The sequence below is a fragment of the Danio aesculapii genome, chromosome 6 (genome assembly GCF_903798145.1).
Source record: "Danio aesculapii chromosome 6, fDanAes4.1, whole genome shotgun sequence".
Taxonomy (NCBI): Eukaryota; Metazoa; Chordata; class Actinopteri; order Cypriniformes; family Danionidae; genus Danio; species Danio aesculapii.
Genome location: NC_079440.1, coordinates 46,004,686 through 46,023,901, shown reverse-complemented (window position 1 = coordinate 46,023,901; position 19,216 = coordinate 46,004,686). Strand labels below are relative to the sequence as shown.

The 19,216-nt window shown below is 34.5% G+C and overlaps 1 protein-coding gene across 7 annotated transcripts in view; it reads left to right on the top strand.

Annotated features, from left to right (window-relative positions):
• The window catches only part of foxp1b (forkhead box P1b), a 287,035-nt gene that overhangs the window by 202,251 nt on the left and 65,568 nt on the right, over positions 1-19,216 (top strand). The window lies entirely within an intron of this gene.

The following is a 19,216-nucleotide window of genomic DNA, read 5'->3' as shown; positions in this document are numbered from 1 at the left end:
ACCTGTTTAACACTCGAAATACTGTACCAAGGGAGTTTATATATATATATATATATATATATATATATATATATATATATATATATATATATATATATATATATATATATATACATACATACATGTATATATGTGAATATATATATATGTATATATGTGTATGTGTGTGTATGTATATATATATATATATATATATATATATATATGTATATATATATATATATATATATATATATATATATATATGTATGTGTGTGTATATATGTATGTGTATATATGTATATGTATATATGTATATGTATAAAAAGCTCCACCCTCCACCCAAAGCTCCACCCTAAAGCCTAATATGTAAATCTGAAATGATTCTAGAATGAACGGTCAAAATGCTTTTTTATAGTATTTTGGTAGTGCTCTGAAGTTCGAAAGTAAACAATAAATAACAATCTAAAAAATGAAAGATTCACAGTAACGTCACACAAGAATTATTTTAATTCCCTCAAATATCCTTTGAGTGGACACTTCTAAAAATAAACAATTTTTTTTCTCGCAAGAAGACATTTTTTTTATTCTAAAAAGAATAGAAAAGAAAGAATCCATGAATATTTAAAGGGGCAGTTCACCCAAAAGTGAAAATTTGCTCAGCATTTAGGGAGCGATCACACTGAATTTGATGTGTTCAGCTCTGAAAACGCAGGCGTACTGTGTTTTTGTTGACTCTAGAAACTTTGTTACTAAGCAACCACTGTGTTAATGGTTTTGGTGCTGGAGTGCATGACGTCAGACACTTTTTTTTTCTCAGAGAGTTTACTTTTTTCGACTGTAGGCACAAAGAGCGCTCCATCAAAAACATGACTGTTAAAACGCCAGTCATTCGGGAGGCATAAACAGCATGCAAAACGTTTGCTGCCAATAGACACATTTAAAAAAAATGGTGCCTCTCGTGTTTGGTGTGATCGGGTTCTTACTTACCCCTAAGTGGTTCTAGACTTTACTGTCGAGCAGAAAAGAAGATATTTTGAAACATTCATAAATCATACATCCCAGCAAATATAAACAATCTGTAGCAGTAATTTTGCTCAGAGCATGCCTCAATAACAATCACAGGGGAAAAAACAGCTTTGACGTTTTCCTGTGGTGGTTTGAATTTGTCGTGCGGATTGCGTTTTCAAATTCTGTGCTCCTATTGGTTGTTGTATTGACGTTCATCGCAGCTGTTGTCACACTGCAGGAAATAGTCTGAAACCTTCTGCCACTGCCAGAACGTCATCGGAGGGAAAATCTGACCGCAATAGCTATTAAGTTTAATAGCTATTAAGCTAATAGCTATTAAGTGGCTGTCGGTGAACATGTCAAACCAACAATCAAAGACCACAGATATAAACCTAGGATTTGAGAAATATTTTAGGATTTCCCAACTTTGTCTGAGATGACCAAATCGTGGATGAAATCTTCAGTGTTAGCAGGGCTTAATTGGTGACACCCGAAATCCATAGTAGTAAAAAAAAAAAAACGCTATCAAACGCTACTAACGGCTACTGGTTTCCAAAATTGAAAAGAAACTCAATTTGAGCAAGGGGAGGATGAATAAATAATATCAGAATTCCAATGTATGGATGATCTCTTTAAGATACTTTATGCAAACGAAGCACTTTCATTATTTCGATTGTACTAATTGCGCTCAAACACTCTTTGAGCAAAGATATCTCGTCATAGTCGTAGTACTAGAATCTGTCACATCTATAGTGGTTTAGCAATGACTCTTCACGAGAGCGTTCGTATGACTGTGCAGTTCATATGCTAAACTCAAGCAGGTTACCAGCAAGCGCTTATCTGGGATCAGTTTCCCCTGGCCCCGTGTCACTCTGACAGTCATACGAGAAGCCGCGGAGCTGATCCGAGATGCCGTGCGGTATTGTTTGTGTGTCAGTCTCGCGAAGGAGTCAACCTGTGCTTTCCAATTATCTGTAACAAGACATAAATGAATAGTGTTGGTTCTGTGACTCACAAAGTGATGGAGTGAATAAACAGCAAGATCTATTAGATGGCTCGGATAGAAAGAGTATGGGTAATTATGGCGTACAGGCCCGAACACAGCACAGATAGATGGAGAGAGAGAGAGAGAGGGAGAGACAAGAGGAGGAGGCTTGAACTGTATGTCTGCTAAATTTATCATGAGCCCTTTGGGAGCAGTGAAATGAGAACAGTGGCCTATTACTGCTAAGAAGGTGTTTTATTGAGAATATGCCGACATTCTGCCCAGGGGACACGGCATGCGATGTGGGGGTACAGCCAAGTGTGTGCGTGTGCGTGTGTGTGTGTGTGGCTGTGCGCGTTGTGTGTGCATACTTGCATGGCTGCTTGCCTTTTTGCCCTTGCTTGAGCGTGTGTGCATGTACACTCATGTGTGCGTTTTATAGAAGCATGTGTGAAAAGTATTCTTCCCTGCATTTAATGTTTCGTTATCGTGTCTCATGTATAAGCTATAACTACTAGGTTAATAATTACAAAAAAGTGCAGTCATAAAGTGCAGGGATACTCAAACTATACTATATATATATATAGATATAGATATAGATATATATATATATATATATATATATATATATATATATATATATATATATATATATATATAGATATATATATATATATATATAGATATATATATATATATATATATATATATATATATATATATATATATATATATATATATATAGATGAAGTCAAAATTATTAGCCCCCTTTTGAATTTTATTTTCTTTTTTAGATATTTCAGTGCAAGCAAATGTTTTACAGTATGTCTCATAATATTTTTTCTTCTGGAGAAAGTCTTATTTGTTTTATTTCAGCTAGAATAAAAGCAGTTTTAAAATTTTTTACAAGTATTTTAAGGTCAAAATTATTAGCCCCTTTAAACTCTATATTTTTCGATAATCTACAGAACAAACCATCATTATACAATGCCTTGCCTAATTACCCTAACCTGCCTAGTTAACCTAACTAACCTAGTTAAGCCTTTAAATGTCACTTTAAGCTGTATAGAAGTGTCTTGAAAATATCTAGTCAAATATTATTTACTGTCATCATGACAAAGATAAAAGAAATCAGTTATTAGAAATTAGTTATTAAAACTATTATGTTTAGAAATGTGTTGAAAAAAATCTCACCATTAAACAGAAATTAGGGAAAAAAATAAACAGGGGGGCTAATAATTCAGGGGGGCTAATAATTCTGTCTTCAACTGTATATATATATGTGTAAAAACAAGATTATACATTTATCATATATTAAATATAATAATATTAAAATATGTTAATCTATTTTTCTTTTTTATCTATTTGCCTGTTTTTATATTCAAATTCTTATTATTCATGTTTTAAATATTCTCACATGTAGGACTTAAATTTTAATGTACTGCTAATATTCTTCATTAAATATTTCTAGGCTTGATTTAAATGTCTCTGACCATGTGTCAGTATAACTATTAACTAAAGCAGTAAATTAAGCCTCTCTAGGTTTAACTGTGTAATATAAAGTTTGCCAGTAGGGGGCGGAGCAACTTTTCAGTGTTTTCCCCCTTCTTTTTATTAAAAAAGTGTGAGAAGGTGTTGATGTTTTAATCACTTGCTAGCGTTGAGCGCTTATGTTCTAAGTGTTTGCACCAGAAGAGGGGCCGCGGTGTGAGGCATTTTATACTGTGGAAATTAGTTGATTTGGATAAGAGGTGAATTGAACCCACACACACATAGTCTGTGAATGGAAATAGCTGCCTTATCCATATTAGAGTTTATCTGTGGCAAACAGTTTACAATGTACACTTTGAGATTAGACACTAAGGCAAAACAATGGATCTGTCAGTTTCAAGATGATTTTTTTTCCAGATTTTTAAGTGATTATTGTATAGCACTTTATGTCTGAGAAAAAAAATTGCAATTCTTGAGGACATCAATCAGCTAGGAAAGTTTGGAAATAACTTTGTGTTAATTTGTATCCCCTTTTTTTTAACGGTGTCTTAACTTAAAGTACATGTAAAGTGTTTAATTAAATGTAAAATTGCTTGTTAAAAATGTACTTTTTATTTAAATAACCATCATTTATATGTTTTTAATGCTCTTTTTTTCTATTTAAAATGAATGCTAAAGCTTGTGTTCCCGTAAACAATTCCGCTTTAACACAACAATAACAACTTGCGGAATCCCACTTCTCTCTCTGTCAGATAGTGTTTGCTTATCTGTTGTTTAATTAAAGCCTTTCTTTTTCTTCATTTGTCCATTGTTTCACCAGCCCAGACAAAACCTTTAGCAGGGTCAAAGGGTTAACAGCCATCAACTGTGCTGCTTTTTTTTTCCTTTTTGTTTTGTTTAGGTCTTTTTTGTTCTCTCTCTCTCCCTCTATCTCTCTCTCTCTCTCTCCCTCTCTCTTTCTTTTTTTAATAGGGTCCCACACAAAGGCATTGCTTCACCTGCCCCCCCTTCTAACAAACACACACACTCACACACACACATACACACACACACGGCCCGCGGCGGCCCCTGCTGCTGCTTGTGTCCCCATTTGAATTGATTATGTTTAGAGGGCTGCTTGTGATTGGTGGAGAAAGGGCGTGGTTGATTGGATAGTTTTGTATCTTGTCAGCTAGAGAGCAACCTCGCGCGTGCAATCTGTCCATATCCCGGGGAAAAAGGCTGGAGACGCGGCAGCACGCGCACACGCTCGCTGTAAACGCCTCTCTCTCTCTCTCTCTCTCTCTCTCTGTTTCTCTTGCTCTCTCTCCGCTCCACGACTCGTGTCTTCTCATCTTCCGCGATCCTCCAAACGGCCCAGCTTCACTCTGTTTACCCTGCCAGCCAAATGGAGTTTGTCAGGTTTGTCAATATGATTGATTCTGTAATTTTTTTCCTCTCTAAAAGAGCTGTTTCTGTTGCCGTTGAAAAGTTTTAGCCAAAAAGAAAAGGAAGAGAGGCTGATTTCTACGCATGCTGTTTGTATTAGTTTGTGTCATGCTGGTTGGTAAGGAGACATGTAAACATTGTGATGCAATTTACAAGTTGGTGTTTAAAGCTACAAGAGCAGGGCTTTTGTCAAATGTTGTTTGCGCTGTGTGTTTGTGTTTTCAGGTAAACACTTTTACAGCTTTTATTTTTTAAAGCACATGTCTGTGAAATGGTTTTTAGATTACACATGCTGTGCAGTGTTGGACTTGGCTGTATTTGAAGTTAGCTTGTTTAGTTTACATGTCATTATTTGTGAAAAGGAGTGTTTACTAACAGCATTGTATGCGTGTATGTGTGTGTAGGGAGGGTCTGATCCCCTTCATGGTTGCCCACATTTAGAAAGGGGCAGGAACACACTCCGATTTGACACTTGTATCATGGGCCCTCTTTTTTTTTTTTATGTGTGTGTGAGAAATGTGTGTGTGTGTGTGTGTGTGTGCGCAAAAGTGTGACCGAGCACAAGCCAGAAGTTTAATCGTTGAAACTAAGGCAAAGTTTTGTCTCTGTTAAATACTATTTGGAGTGCTGATATTGATATTATATGATATTATATGTTTTTAATAGTAAATTTCCATATTTAATGATGCATTTACATGTTATTAAAGCATAAATTAGACAAAAGTTTCTGCTTTGATTATAAAAAAATAATAGTTTCTTTACAAGCATAAACAGTTCCTCAAAGAAACTTTAGCTTCTATGGACTCTTTTCGTTATACAAGTGGTTCTTCTTTCGCTTTTTACAACCTTCATGTTTCTTCTGTGAAATCACTAAGAATAACACAGCAACTTTATTTCTTGCAGCGTTGTTGTGATTATTTAGACTTGTGAAGTTTGGGACTTTTCTAGTGCTAAGGAGTGGACAGGCTGGACAGGGAGGCTTGCGGAGGGTAATGCCGCACAGCTGTGACCACCGGGCCCCTTGCTTTAGAGAGGGGTGAGAGCTGATTGGGCTGACAGTTTGTAATCAGACTTGATTTATTGTTCATTAGTAGTGCATTAGGGCCCGCTCTGGCTGGGGCCGAACCACATTTATGTGTTGCCCTGACAGGCCGTGAGCCTGCCAACACCTGTCATTTCTGCCGCTCGACGCATATTAGACGCATTGTGTGTGTGTGTGTGTATGTGCGAGAGAGAATATTCACATGTGTGTGTATGTGTGTTTATGTGATGGAGAGCAAGCATACTGTGTGTGTCTGTGTGTAATGAATAGATGTTTCCCATAGGAAAGTTTTTTTAGTCAAGAAAAAAAAGTTGAGGGTTATCTGGTCAGTCGTTCACGCAGCTGACCTCTTTCACAAACGTCCTGTGCTGAATTTTGTGGTGAGAGTTGAGAATGCTTTGGTGATGAGACACGGCATTGCCAGCTGTTCTTTGCTCTTGTCTTTTTCCTCTGTTCTCCCACAGAGGAAGAAGATAAAGAAAGACATTTTTATTCAAAGATGCTTTCCTTTTCTTGTGCTCGGCACACCAGGTGAGCATCCTCACAGGAAAGAGCGCAGCAAAGAGATGAATTGCTCCGAAAGACAATTTTATGAAATACAGCAAAATAACACAAAACAGGTTGCGGCTTCTTCCTGGACTCACACATCTGCAACTTCAAAACTAATTTCAGCACCAAACTGAACAAATTTACAAGAAGAGTATGTTTTTTGGAGTCTTTTTATAAATCTACTAAGATAAACAAAAGTTTCAGTCTTTTTTTAACATAATATATCACCCTCTCAACATTAGTCGACCCCCAAGACAAACATAATCAATGATCACAACACAAATCGCATTTCACCGAATCCTTCAGATGATGTCTTGGAAACACAGATTAGCATGGTTTGGTGTTGTGCAGAATGGGACCTCTCTCATGCAAGGATACGACGCCCATTGTCTCGAGTAAATTCTCAATTTGAGGAGGATTTGTGCGACTGTGATCTTAATTAAATCTCCACCGACTCCAATAACGCGTCTGAAGGCATGCGCGACGTTGCGTAACCTCGCTGAGCTGGTAAACCATAAATCATATCAGCGGGATGAGTCGAGTGAGAGAGGAGAGAGAGAGAGCGGGAGGGAGGAAAGGGCGTTAGGGTGTAGTGGAAAGGTGGAAAGTGGTCGCAGACAGTTTGTCAACACTATTGTTCTTGGTGGTGTATGTCAGGCTGGGTTGAGCTGGAGACGTTCGGCGGTCCCGCATCATGCCAGTGTTTTAGTGTGTGTGAGTAGAGTCACGTCAAGGGTCACCTGGGGTTGCGTTGTGGTGAGAAATGATCACTGCTGCCAGTCTTGTCTGTAAGATGATGATCGCTACTACAGTGACATATTCACCAGCGGGACGCTCTTTCAGATCTGATTTATTCCAGTTGGAGGAGTCTGATCAATTGTTTTTGGGAACAAGCGAATGGAAAAAAAAATGCAAATATGATTAATTTGAGACAGTTTTAATTTGAAAGTATGTAAATATGTAAAATTATGTTTAAAATGAAAAGTATTATTCTTGGAAACACTGTGTAGTGTATTTAAAGTGTGTGCACTAACATTTAAATGAATAATTAATTGAATAAAAAAACACTTCGTTGTTATATTTCTGTAAATACGTCCATTAATATACTGTTGACCTCTTAAGCAATACTTCACTACCCTTAACACTAAACCTGCCCTTAATCCCTACTCTTTGGATATAAAATATGTATTTGTTTTTGAGCTAGTACATACAAATTTCTAATATAAAGCTAGACCAGATACAAAAGGAGATAATAGAGGATGATATAAACTTTGCAATACATGTGTAATAATTGTAATAACTTGGTAATAACTACTAACCCCAAACCTACATTTAAACCTTACCTTAGCTCTTGTAATTTACCTTAATTTATCCAGAACTAAGTACATAACAAATGCATAAGTGGTCAAATAAAGTCCAACCATATATTTTAATAATAAAACCCTCATGATGTTTCTCATATGCAAGCTGCGCTGAATAACAGTGTCTGATGAATGCAAATAAATAGATCACGTATTTCATCCCCATCTTTTTAAGTCATTCTTAAATTAAACCTTTTTTTTTGCTTTAGTCTTTACTATAAAAACGTGAAAACGAGAAGAATCGACTGCACAAAACACTGCATTTAAATCTAACACAATCCCTAGAGCGCACATCAAATCGTACCGTAGTTATGATTTCTGAACTTCCTAGGAGGACTTGTAGGCAGTGAATGGTCAAGGGTCAGGATATTTCATGTAAAGTATAAATATAAATTCATTATTCTGGTTCTCATGAGGGATTTTTTTTGCACAGAAAACTCAGTCAAATGATGTAAATCTAGCTGTTAGTGTGTTTATTTTTGATACTTAAATCCCAAGCAAACACAATGAAGGCATGACACATGCCACGGGCACATCCATAATGTCAGTGTTAGTGCGTGAGATCAAGTGAGTGTCCCCTGAGCATCAGCACCAAGGGTCCTTCATCCCACCTGCAGAGGGGCTGAGTTTAGTGTGGGAAACCTCATGCTTTCCTCTCCTCCGCTCCTGCTTGTTTGTTTTACAGCAGAGCGGGCCAGCTCCGCTGAGAACTTGTTTGTTTGTGGTTTAGAAGTTAATTAAAGCGCAATCTGGATTTTTGTTTTTACAGTTGCCTTGAATGGGCCGCTTTCCCCCCGCAGAATCTGCTCGGTAAATGGGCAGAAAATGTGACTATGATTATCCTGTTTATGTGAACTGTAAACGGGCTGCGAGAGAGCCAGAGCGAGAAAAAAGAGAGAGTGGAATTATTCTCCGCTTAGAAGCGACTAGGGAGATGGATGTAGATCCACGCTTCTGCCCTGGAGTCTTTGCTTTCATGAAAATTATAGTACATGCATGTTGTCATAAATGGATCAATATTACATGCATTTTAATGGCTCTGAAGGAACATTTTGTGTGCAAAGATGTGCTTTTAAACATTTACAAACATTTTAGATAGTTTTTTTCTTTAAAGTTGAGCATTTAAATAAGTATGGTGCACTTATAGTATTAAAAAATAAAAATTATATATATATATATATATATATATATATATATATATATATATATATATATATATATATATATATATATTGCCTAAAATGTTTGCAGTTTGGGCAGAGTGATTAGAAGACGTATATTTTACTTAATTGTTTGACACTTTTCTTTTGGCTTTTAATATTGTGTTTACTTTTTGCTGCACTGACCTGTTGTAATATATATATTACAGATTTAATCTTCGAAATTGAGCATGTAAATGAATAATTACAGCATGCACGTAGTATAAAATCCTTTTTTTCTCATGCATGCCGTGCCAAATGAGCACGCGGACAATGCAATTCCCTATATCTCCGGACAAGGTAAACCAAGGGCTTCAAACAGACCAAACCTCCTCTGATTTCTCAAGGGCTTGTTATTTTGTACTTCTCAATTCTATTTGATGTCCTGACAAAACAAGATGACACCGGGGAGCTGGCATTAAAATTTGATTTTCTTTTCTTTTTTTCCTTTCTTTCCTCTTTTGGTTCTTTGCAACCTGTTTCCGTGCGGCCAGTTCAATGTTGGAGAGGCCGTGATTGAAGTCGCCCCCCTTCACTCTTCATCTTAATTGCCTCTCTCTCTTTCTCCTTCTCTCCTTGCATGACATTTTGCTCTCTCAGGAAGAATGCGTTCTTCATTAAGTCAGTATCAGTGTTTCTGAGCTTCGTCAGATGTGTGTCAGATGTTTCCTCGTTAGAGCCGTGTTTCTGAATGCCGTTTCCTGCTCGTATTCGTGTTCTGAAGACAAAACTGGACGCTGGATTTGAGCGCCAGGCTTAAATGAGCTGCGTATGGTACACTGGCATCATTCTGGAGTTGTATGTATTGAGATTCAACATCTTTAGAATGAAAAGATGAATTTTAATGAAAAGATGAAAGTCAATTTTAATAATAAACTTATTATTGGAGTTGGTGAAAAAATGCCATCTTCAAAATTTCTAATAGAATTTTTAGTTTAGATTTTTTTTTAATTATTAATTTATTCAGCATGAGTTTTATGACCACAAATGCTTGCACTGTTGGCAGATATTAAAATATTTAAAAATTATATTTTACATATAAATTTTTTCTTCTCATTTTTATTATGATTTTATATTTTAATATTTTGTTTGCATTTAAAGGACATTTTTGTAAGTCTATAACTATATTTCTTTGTTTACATGTTATATATGTATATAATTTTATACAATAATAGTTCATATAAATAATAACCATAATTAAATGAAAATGTCAAGCATAAAGAAGTAAACTATAAAAAGATGAATGTTAAGTATTCATAGAGATATAAATAATTAAACAGAAATAAACATAAATAAAAAGGTCATTGTAATAAGTCAACAAAAACTGCAGGTGTAAAAAGATGGTAATACAGATTTACATATAAAACTACACATAATAATGTCATATTATACTTCAAATTATATTCAAAAATAATAATATAGAGTATATTTTTACTTTACAAGCATTTGTTGTCATAAAATTAAACATTAAAAAGGTTGTAGCATATGAAAGCATCTCAAACATTTCCTAAGGAATCTGCTAAGGAACAAATTGTTACAGAAAATCTGAAAATAATCATGACATGCATGACATTTTGAGGCAGAGATATATTTCATATTAAAAAAGTAAGTGTCAGCCTCACTTGGGAGTTTGCATGTGTTGGCATGTGAGTGTTGAGTGTACAGTGTATGATGTGTGTTTTGGGTAGGGCTGGTGGACAGCAGGCCTGCGCTAGTACATCGCCTACAGTCACAGAGCAGCTGCTGGAGTTTGTGTGTGTGTGTGTGTGTGTGTGTGTGTGTGTGTGTGTGTGTGTGTGTGTGTGTGTTAACGTACTACACTCACACCTGGCCTGCACCTCTTCTCTCCTCAGCAAAATCCATAACCGTCAGCTTCTCTCCCAACAATTCTTCCTTTTTCTGAGCAAACAAGTCCTTTATAGAATAAAACAAATATTAACATTTACTCAAACCTGTGCTGAATAAATACAGTACATCCAGAGAGTTTTTTAAGAGCTCTCTACATTTTTTCCATAGCTATACATGTTTGTGTTTAACAGTTTACAATATGAATATACGGAAAAGTATTTGAAGATTAAATAAAAAAGAACAAGGAGATAAATATGTAAAACTTCTAAAGGCAGCAAAATGATTAAAAAGGAAATAAATTGAAAAGTAAAGCAAAGCAAGTATTTATTTGACATTTATTATCATTCCAAAGCAGCTTTAGAAAAAAATGTACATTATTGCGTTATTGGCAAAATCAGAAAAAGTGAAGATGTTTTGTATAGGGTGGACAGTATATATTCATAGTTAACCTGCAGTTATACGATAAAGTGATGTACGAGGTCTGTAATTAAACACTCAAAAAATTATAAATGAGCAGAAACAACACAATTCTTGAGATGTTTTTTTTTTGAGACAACTTAATTGTTTTCTGTTTAATTCACTTAATTTTGTTGGATGAACTTAATTGATCTGTGTTAATTTTGATATTTTCTTATTTTAATAATTTATTTATTTAGCATACGTTTCATAATCACAAATGCTTGCACTGTTGGCAATATTTAAATAATATAATGTACATAATTATTTATTCTTCTCATTTTTATTATAATTTAATATTGTGTTGACTTTTAAAGGACACTTTTTGTAATATATGAATTGAAGTATTTAAAGAATATATTTTGTTTAAAAAACAACAACAAATAGGGAAACAATTGTGTAAAACTTCTAATTGCAAGAAAATAATTAAAAAGTAAATTAAAGTAAAACAAAGCAATAATTTAATTATTATTTATAAATAATAGGTATTTATTTAAATATTTTTAATTGATTTGTGTTGGGACAACCTAGTTGAATGGGCTATATGCACAGTGTTTTTTACCCAACGATAAACTTCCAGTGAAAGCTTAACGTGATTATTTTAAATATTATAAGGTTCCTTTAACAGCATCCACATCGTAATGTAATTAAAATACAATCAGTTAAATAAACTTAAGCATTCAATTAGTTATTCAAGCATAAAACAAGATTATAGACCATGTTACTGCTAGCACCGCCAGTATCAGCAGGCTAGTGCAGAAACTCCATTCTAAATACTGGGGTAAAATAAATTTTCATATTTTAAAGAGGTGGCAGGTAAAATGAAATTTAATGCAGTGCTTCTTGTCTGGTCTGAGACCCACTTTATATCAAATATATATTAGGCAATGAGGATACCTTATTTTGAAAGAAAACAGATCTTAAACGTGATGATTTTGTAATAGAAAGACAGTTCACCGGAAGCCGTCGGGCTGGCTGGCTGAAAATTAAAAGTCTGTGCGCATATAATCCATTGTGTGGAACCCTGCATTTTACAGTATACACAACAATTCCATTCAATACCTTTATGTTGTCCCAACACAAATCGATTGAGTTAACTGAAGTTTTTACAAATTTAAGTTGAACATAACATGATTAAGTAGTCCCTTCAAAAAACTTGAGAATTGTGTTGTTTCAGCTCATTTATAATAGGTAGTTTGAACAGTCACCAGAGTGTAATACATTTTCAATGAAGTGGTATGATCATTACAATAATTAAGAACAATGTGTGTATTGATCAAGACTGCAAAATGTCAATGTAAAAGTACAAAAAAAAAAACAAAAAACAAATTAAAATATGCATTCATAAAATTCCTCATATCTCGTTCGACCAGATATCTGCATTATCTCATCGCGGGACGGCTTGAAATACGTATTTGTTCTTTCCCTCACCTCTTATCAAGCGATATGGCCGTTTACTGCTATTCATAATAATAATTTGATGGCGCACACTTGCACGATTACGGCTGGAGGAGAAGAGCGGTTTCCCTCACTCCTCTTAAGTGCTGCTGATATAGTGGCCAGGATGATATTTTTCAGCTGAAGTGCTTCTCTTCTGTCTTAAAGAGATTCCAGCTCATTCACCAGCGGATTAAATGCTAGTAGTTACAATGATCAATAGGTTAAGAGGAGGCCCATCCCTCTCTCCACTAATGACCTCAGTGGTAATGGGCAGTAAAATGTGAGCTGTAATAGGCTTTCCGCTAGGGCTGAGGTTTGCTACGAGTGGACACACACACACACACACATTCATGCAGTTAAATGAGGGTGTGAATCTGGTGTCAGTGTGTCTGTAAGGTGTGGATGTAAAGGGTTTAATTGGAACAGGCTGGGGTTGGGATTTGTCATGGCCTGAGAACTTAGGAAATGTTTAGTTGTTGTTTTTTATAAATAATTCAAAGCATTTACATTTATATGTACGTCAATTTGTATTTATTGGTTGGAGATGTGTGTATGATATACAAATATAAAATATGTCAGGAAAAGTGTTTTTTTATCATTTTAGAAAATCAAATGAAAAAACTTCTGATTATTTTTTGCATTAAATATATTTTGTGTTTGTGATTAAGTTGACAGTTTTTAGTCGTTTACTTACTGTAATTAATCCTATAAGACCCAAATATAGAAAAAATAAGGAGGCCTCTGATATTGGAATTAAAGATTTGGTTTTATTTATTTACATTTGGTTAGGTTTTTAGGGAAATGTTTTAATATTTCAACGTTGGGCCTAGTTGTGAGCAGAATTTCTTTATTTGTGCTCACTTTGTCTGACAAGCTATACAGAGCATTTGAGCATTCATTTGCAGGGTTATTCACTTACTTAGCCCCTGAGCAGTATACATCATAAGTAATAATCATATTTTTATGAATAAGCCTTTATTAATAAAAATATTAATTAGTAAAAAAAATGTTAAAGTAGGAAAATTTAGCAAATCTTGGTTTATTTTTTAAATATTTATGAAAATTAAAACAAATAAAACTCTGTTACCTAAAAATAAAACCAATTAAAACCCTTTTTTTGTTTTTTAAACTGAACAAACAAATACAATAAAATATACTTTGTTGTTTATCAAGGCGAAACATTTCTTTTTTAATGCACTTGTGAAAACAATTACAATTACAGCAAAAACAAAAAAATGAAAAACTAAATAAATAAATACAAAACACTTCACATAAACATTAAGTTAATGAAGTTCCTATAAATTAAGGTTAGTTCATTTATTAACAAACATCAACTAACATTGAGTAATATATGAGGCAACAAACTTCATTGCATTCATCAAAATGTGACATTCACCTCTTCTCTGAAGCATTGAAAGTGTTTTGCTTTTAAACTTGGAGGAGGCTGAGTAGGCGGAGACTGTGAATTAACCCCGCCCCTTTCCATTAGCATCAAACTCCACTGCATCCATGAAGACATGACAAACAACCTTGTCTTTATGGCATCGAAGGTGTTTGTTTTGTGATTTTATATTTGTCGTTGGTTGAAATAGGCGGAGATTGTTTCTAAATTAGCCCCACCTTTTTCAGACTCGATCGCATTCACCAGGAAATGGCGAACTCAGCCGAGCTTGGTTAAAAATCACAAAGAAAAATCACAAAAGATACATTGAAATGACTAGCTACAATTACAGCGAAAACAGGGATTTATAAAATTGAAAAAACTAAAGTAATACAAAAATGAAAACACTTTACAATAAAGTAAACATTAAGTTTATTGGTCCTTAAATTAAGATTAGTTCATGTATTAACTAACATTAACTAACAATAAGTAATATATTTATTACAGTATTTACTAATCTTTAACATTAGTTCTTAATAATACAACTGTGTATTTTTATTTCACATTAGGGCTGCACGATACTGAAAAAACTGACATTGCAATAATTAGTTTTATTGCAATACATATTGCGATATTCTGGGAAGTATTCAGGTACATAAATTGAATTAACAAATGTTAAATAACATTGTATAGCAGGGGTAGGGAACCTATGGCTCAGGAGCCACATATGGCTCTTTGACCAAAAATATGTGGCTCTCCAGCTGTCTCCCTTCAATAATATTTTAAAGTTTAAAAAGTTAAAACTGTTATTTAAAAAATCAGTTTCATATTGAAAATACAATTACAATTACCTTTTTACTGTACTTTTTTTTTACAGCAAAATGAATAAGAATAAAAGGACATTTTAACTTCAATCACGACACATAATGGCTCTTTAAAAAAAATCCATTTGCCAAAACAATTAGAAATGGCTCTTTGCTGAAAAAAGGTTGCCAACCCCTGTTGTATAGTGTATATATATATATAAATATATATATACTAATGATACAATTTACTTTAGTTGCTGCAAAGTGTACCAATAAATAACATGCTTTTTCAACTGTGGCTCTATAACATTTACTAGACTACAATCCTGTCTCCACATTTCAGACTCTGCGATGTGATTGCAAATGCTTACATTGCGATATCGATGCTGAAACAATATATTGTGCAGCCCTTGTTCACGTTACCTTATCTGTTTATCATATGAACAGATACACATCCTATTTGAAATATTTATTCGAAAGATTCTGAAATAATATTAAAGTATATTAATTATTTTAAAGATTTATTAATACTTAACAAATGAAACATAACTGTAAAGGATTACCATGATGTTAGCAAAAACTATAATAGTACTTTAGTGATACTAAAATAAAACTAACCAAAATTAGCAAGTATTTGACTGCCAAATATAAGCGTACACATGTGCATCTGTTGTTGTCTGTGTGCTTGAGCTCGTCTTGTCTCACCACCCACCCGTCTGCCTCTCTGACCTTCACAATAGTTCATCAAAATTAGTGGCGCTGAGAAAAAAGGACACGAGTGCATAATGACTGTGAAATGAAGAAATCAAGGGCTGCAGCCTATGCAAATGGTGCGCTAAGCCATGTGAAAGATGGGCTGCATATTAAGACGTAACCGTGCATGCTTATGTGTTCAACTTTATCCAGACGGTGATGAGTTTATAACAAATCCATTATGTCTCTATAGAATGAAAGTGTTTTGTTTGTGTGCTTTTATATTTTTGAGGATTTTTTGGAAGGCGGAGACTATGTGGAGATTGACTCCGCCCTTTTCTGAGGGAACAGACTCATTTGCATTTATCGAGACATGACAAATTCAATCTGAAGGTATTTGTTTTGTGTTTTTTTTAATTTGAGGTATGTTAAAATAGGTGGAGACATTGAGTATATTAGGCCCGCCCCTTTTAGAGACCACATTCATCATAATGTGACATTTATTTAAGACTGATTTATATTTGGAGGAGGTTAAGTAGGCGGAGACTCTGTGAAGTAACCTCACCCCCTTTTCAGAGGCAGCAAATTCAATTGCATTCATGAAGAAGTGACACCGACATTGTGATACTGAAGGTGTTTTTATGTGTCTGTTTTTATATTTACCATAAGTTTAAATAGGCATTATGTAAATTAATCTCGCCCCTTTCTGAGGCCACATTCTCAACTGCATTTATTGAAATGCAACAAATTCACAGTGTCTCTGAGCCATTGAAGGTGTTTTATTTTTATATTTGGAGGTCGCTGAGTAGGCGGAGTCTATATGACTATAACCCTGCCCCTTTCCATAAGCAACAGACTCCACCGGATACATAAAGACATGTCAAATAACCTTGGCTTTATGGCATCGAAGGTGTTTGTTTAGTGTTTCTGTATATGCAGTTGATTGAAATAGGCGGAGATTGTTTGTAAATTAGCCCCGCCTCTTTCAGACTCTATTGCATTCATCAGGACATGACAAACTCAGCTGAGCTTTGAATCACAGATGCAATTGGGGTAACCTTGGTGTGACTGTCGCCCTGATGTCTGGCAAATCAGGAGCAGATGTGAGACATACATCCGCGATCTCGCACACGCTCACTAAAACACGCTGGGGATATGTTAACAGTCGCCAGTGCCCGCCGCTATCAAGTTCAGCACAGACGTGGTTTGTCAGCCAATGTCACAGAGGAGATTTTAATGGCGCGGCGGATCGTAGAGAAAGGCTGACACTGTACTGTATTCACACAGGCTCTAATTAAAGACCCCTGTCAGCGGCGCGAGGACCCTCTCAATGTCAGCACACGTCATTTCCCTTTTTATTGAGCTTGTTTGTGTGCCCTTTTAATATTTCTGTAGTCTCAAATTGTTTTTGATGAAAACACAGTCGACGACGCGATATTCAGCAATTTTAGGTTTGTGTACACAACGAAACGGTACACCGTGAGCGCTCTGACCCATTTTAGTGAAGTGTTGAGAGGGACAAGATGCTTCACGGTGATGAAGAGGAGAGAAAACAATCACAGGGGAAAATGAAAATGCAAAACGTATTCACGCAGTCACAAGCAAAACACGGACAGCTCTCCACAATAATGGCCAGTGGCCTTGTCAGTGGAGTGGGACGCTTGATGATGTGCTTGTTTGAGTGTGTGTGTGTGTGTGTGTGTGTTTCTGTCAGTCTGACCCATCACTCAGTGCAGCTTTTGCTTCTCATATTGCTGCTTCTGAAAGCTCCTCTCAGGTGGGTTTTGGAGAAACTGGTTGTGATCTCCAAGACTACTTTCTGACACCTTAGTACATGTACATTACACTTTTAACATTGAATAATTTTTAAACATTTTTAAAATATATTTTGGGATGCTTGATCCATAACTAGTCATTTAATAAACAAAAAACTAAACAAAAATACTTATCATGAAGTAGAATCGCTACTATAACCTGTCAGGTTTTTGAAAATTATTTATGTTGGCTACATGTGCACAATATTGCGCAGTACTTTTAAAAATGGTCATTTAAACAATAAATAATGGACAAATACATAATTTAAATAGTTTTGGTAAGTAACGGAAAAGTCAAAACTTGAAAATAGTTTCAGGTTGATCCTCCATCAAGGGCTCAATGGATGGGAATTGTAAAGGAAATACACAGTACAGAGTCTGACTTTTAACCTAAAGCTTGATTCCAAATAGTGAAACCAGTATTAGCAAAAATGGACTGAGTATGTCATTGTAAACAATGTGAAAATGTGCTTCAAATGTATTTTAACTTGATTTTGTAACCCATATGACAACCGCTTTGTTTTATTAAATTTAATTATTAAGTAAAATAAAGTTAAATTAATATATTGCTAATCCTGAAATAGAATTGCTACAATAATCTGTCACGCTTTTGAATATTAATTATATTGACTACATGTGCACAATACTGCACAGTACTTTTAAAAATGGTCATTTAAAAAATAAATGATAGACAAATACTTAATTCAGATACTTTTGGTAAGTAGCAGAAAATCCATAACTCGAAAATGGTTGATCCTCCATCAAGGGCTCAATGGATAGGAATTGTAAAGGAAATACATTGTACAGAGTCTGACTTTTAACCTAAGACTTGATTCCAAAATGTGCATCAAGTATTGGAAAAAAATGGACTGAGTATGTCATTGTAAACAATGTGAAAATGTGCTTCAAATGAATTTATTCTGTAACCCATATGACAACGGCTTTGTTCTTTGTTTTTATGATTAAATTAAATTTCTAAATAAAATAAAGTTAAATAAATAATGCTTATCATAAAAATAGAATTGCTACAATAATCTGTCACACTTTTGAATATTAATCATGTTGGCTACATGTGCACAATACTTCACAGTACTTTTTAAAAATAGTTTTAATACTTTTACTTTTGGTAAGTAGCAGAAAAGCCATAACTCGAAAATGGTTTCAGGTTGATCCTCCATCAAGGGCTCACAAGATAGAAATTGTAAAGGAAATAGAGAGCAGAGAGCCTGAATAGAAACAGAGTCTGACTTTTAACCTAAGACTTGATTCCAAAAAGTGCAACAAGTATTGGCAAAAATAGACTGAGTATGTCATTGTAAACAATATGTATTATGTATTAATGTATTATAACTTAAGTTTGTAACCCATATGACAACCGCTTTGTTCTTTGTTTTTATTTTTAAATTAAATTACTAAATAAAATAAAAAAGTAAAATAAATAAATAATGCTTATCATAAAATAGAATTGCTAATATAACCTGTCACACTTTTGAATATTAATTATGTTGACTACATGTGCACAATACTGCGCAGTACTTAAAAAATGATAATAATGGTCATTTAAAAATAAATAATGGACAAATACTTAATTCAGAAACTTTTTGTAAGTGGCAGAAAAGCCAGAACTCGAGAATGCTTTCCAGTTGATCCTCCAAAAAGGGCTCAATAGATAATAAAGAATACAATAATCTGTCAGACTTTTATTATGTTAATCATGTTGTCTGCATCTCCGC